General features: G+C 47.1%; 1 pseudogene; it reads left to right on the top strand.

Annotated features, from left to right (window-relative positions):
- LOC111957991 (uncharacterized) overlaps positions 1–3,693 on the top strand; it is a 35,255-nt pseudogene that overhangs the window by 21,990 nt on the left and 9,572 nt on the right.

The following is a 3,693-nucleotide window of genomic DNA, read 5'->3' as shown; positions in this document are numbered from 1 at the left end:
CTCTCTCTCTCTCTCTCTCTCTCTCTCTCATCTCTCTCTCACTCTCTCTGTGTGCTACAGGAGATTATGGATCGTATCTATAAGAATGTGATGACCAAGGTGGAGGAGATGAGTAGTGCTCAGAGGACTCTGTTCACTCTGGCCTACAACTACAAGCTGGAGCAACTCTCCCAGGGACGCAGCACGCCACTGTGTGACAAGTACGTCAGTCAACTACAGTACACACACACACACATCCTTACATACACACACTATATCGATTACACACACAAAACCTGATACAAGGTTGAGGCACTGTTCAACCAGGAAGTGTAAACATGAATTAACTGATCTCCTCCCCCTCCCCTCTCCTCCCTCCAGCTTAGTGTTTAAGAAGGTTCGGTCCCTCCTGGGGGGGAAGACCAGGGTGCTGCTGTCGGGTGGGGCACCCCTCTCTGCCGCCACCCAGCGCTTCATGAACGTGTGCTTCTGTTGCCCCGTGGGCCAGGGCTACGGCCTCACCGAGACCTGCGGGGCTGGAACCATCAGCGAGAGTGAGGGACTGTGAGAGAGAGTGAGAGAGAGTGTGAGAGTGTGTGAGAGAGAGAGGGGTTGGAGGGAGGAAAGGAGGGATTTTTGGGATACAGAGTGATGGAGCTGAAGAGAAAGTAAATGGGAGACAGCATTGAAATATCCATTAGTTCTCCCCAATGCAGTAAAAGACTGCAGCCAGCAGTGATCCATTGCTCAGCATTAATATTAACTGTGGTCCAATGAGAAAGTGCTGTCATCCCTCAGGGATGGGAGTGAGAGCACGGCCTTGGCGGGGTTACCATGGTTTGATCAGGTTGCCACGGTAACGGATGGGGCGCATTCAGCATAACAGTGCCGCTGTGTATTATACCGTGGTGAGTCAATGCAGCTTGTGATGGTAATGTGTGTGTGTTCCAGTGTGGGACTACAGTACAGGGCGAGTTGGAGGACCACTCGTTTGTTCTGAAATCAAGCTCAAGGATTGGGTGGAGGGTGAGTGACACAGACAGACAGGGAGGAGGACCCTTGGGTCTCTTTATCCACACACACACACACACACACACACACACACACACACACACACACACACACAACACACACACACACACATCACACAACACACACACACACAACACAACACAGACACCCACACACACACACACACACACACACACTTATGAAAACAATGTCATATAGTTTACCAATCCATCCCACATAATTTACACACATGCCCTAGTCGGTGTGAGAGATGGACAGTGTTTAAGGAGAAAGATCACCCTCTCATATTTGAACTGCATTCACCATGATCTTGTAAGGAAGTCATTCAGAACACAACTCTTTCATCTGTACAGTTTTCCATCATACAGTGTCGTAAGAAAGTATTCACTCCTCTTGACTTTTTCCAAATGTTGTTGTTACAAGATAGGATTCAAATGTATTTATCCGTCACTGTGTGTCAACGATCTACAAAGTACTACTCTGTAATGTCAAAGTAGAAGAAAAATTCTAACATTTGTCAAATTAAATTCTGAAAAATAAATCCCTAATATACCTTGATTACATAAATATTCAAACCCCTGAGTCAATACTTGTTAGAATCACATTTGGCAGTGATTACAGCTGTGAGTCTTGCTGGGTAAGTCTCTAAGAGCTTTGCACACCTGGACTGTACAATATTTGCACATTATTCTTTTCAACATCCTTCAAGCTCTTTCAAATTGGTTGTTGATCATTGCTAGACAGCCATTTTCAATTCTTACCATAGATTGTCAAGCCGATTTAAATCTAACTATTTTTGGCATTGTTTTAGGTTATTGTCCTGCTGAAAGGGGAATTTGTCGGGCCTCCCGAGTGGCGCAGCGGTCTAAGGCACTGCATCGCAATGCTAGAGGTGTCACTACAGACCCCGGTTCGATCCTGGGCTGTATCACAACCGGACGTGATCAGGAGTCCCATAGGGCGGTGCACAATTGGCCCAGCGTCGTCTGGGTTAGGGGAGGGTTTGTCCGGGGGGGATTTACTTGGGTCATCGTGCTCTAGTGACTCGGTCGTCAGGTGAACAGCGTTTCCTCCAACTGGCTTCCGAGTTAAGCGGGTGGGTGTTAAGAAGCGCGGTTTGGCGGGTCATGTTTCGGAGGATGCAAGACTCGACCTTTGCCTCCCGAACCCGTTGGGGAGTTGCAGCGATGAGATAAGGTTGAAATTGGGAAGAAAAAGGGGTTAAAATGCTAAAAAATAAAGTGAATTTGTCTCCCAGCGTCTGGTGAAAAGCAGACTGAACCAGATTTCCCTCTAGGATTTTGCCTGTGCTTAGCTCTACTACGTTTCTTTTAATCCTAAAAAAGTCACTAGCCCTTGCCAATGACAAACATACCCATAACATGATACAGCCACCACCATGCTTGAAAATATGAAGAATGGTACTCAGGGATGTGTTGTGTTGGATTTGCCCCAAACATAATGCATTGTATTCAGGACATAAAGTAAATTTCTTTGCCACATTATTACTTAATTGCTTTGCTACTGCTCTGTCCTCCAGGTGGCTACCACATCACAGACACGCCCACCCCACGAGGTGAGATTCTGATTGGCGGGCCCAATGTTACCATGGGTTACTACAAGAACGAGTCCAAGAACCAGGACTTCTTTGTGGATGAAAACGGCCAGCGCTGGTTCTGTACGGGAGACATAGGAGAGGTCCATCCTGATGGATGCCTCAAGATCATTGGTGAGAAGCAGGGCTAACACCTCTTTTGAATGACTTGATTCTCAGTGTCCCCTTTCACCATGGTTATGCACCCAAGTTCATATTTGCTAAGATAAGCATTTACATTTGGGCATGTCCATCAAATGAGGCTGGTGGGAGGAGCTGTAGGATGATGGGCTCATTGAATGGTTGAAATGGAATCAATGGAGCAGAGTCAAACATTGTTTCCATGTTTGATGTGCTTGGTACCACTTCACTGATTGCATTCCAGCCATAACAATGAGCCTGTCATCCTATAGCTCCTCCCACCAGCCTCCTCTGATATCCATGTACAGTAGTATGTAAAGAAAACTCCCTGATACTGCCTACACCAGCACACCACATCAACATCATCCCAAAACCACTGAAACCCTTCTTCAAAACCCATGTCCCTACGTTCATCTATCAGTCTGGCAGAGCAGCTCCCAAGAACAACTGTTTCCCAATTCCACCTCACTTCTGAGAATTCATCTTGAGCCATGTTTACTTTGACATAAATCCTACTTGCAGTGCAGTGGAAAACGTGCTGTTTCTCCTCCAGTTCTCCTCAGTGTGTCCCTGTGTCTACAGATCGTAAGAAGGACCTGGTTAAGCTCCAGGCAGGAGAGTATGTGTCTCTGGGGAAGGTGGAGGCCATGCTGAAGAACTGCCCCCTTATAGACAACATCTGTGCCTACGCCAACAGGTGTGTGTGTGTATGAATCAGTCTATGTAAAAAAACWGAGACATGGTGGTGTCTTCTTAACCGTTATCTCTCTTCAGTGAAGAGATGTACGTGATTGGCTTTGTGGTGCCCAATCAGAAGCATCTGCTGTCGCTAGCGGAGCAGTATTGTATCCGGGGCTCGTGGGAGGAGCTGTGTAACAATGCTGCCATGGAGGGGGTGGTCTTGCAGGTCATCACTGAGGCTGCCCTATCAGGTGAGAGGTCAAAGG

This window comes from Salvelinus sp. IW2-2015, linkage group LG4p (genome assembly GCF_002910315.2).
Source record: "Salvelinus sp. IW2-2015 linkage group LG4p, ASM291031v2, whole genome shotgun sequence".
Lineage (NCBI taxonomy): Eukaryota > Metazoa > Chordata > Actinopteri > Salmoniformes > Salmonidae > Salvelinus > Salvelinus sp. IW2-2015.
The sequence above is the reverse complement of the archived record's forward strand: the minus strand, read 5'-3'. Positions and strand labels throughout refer to the sequence as shown.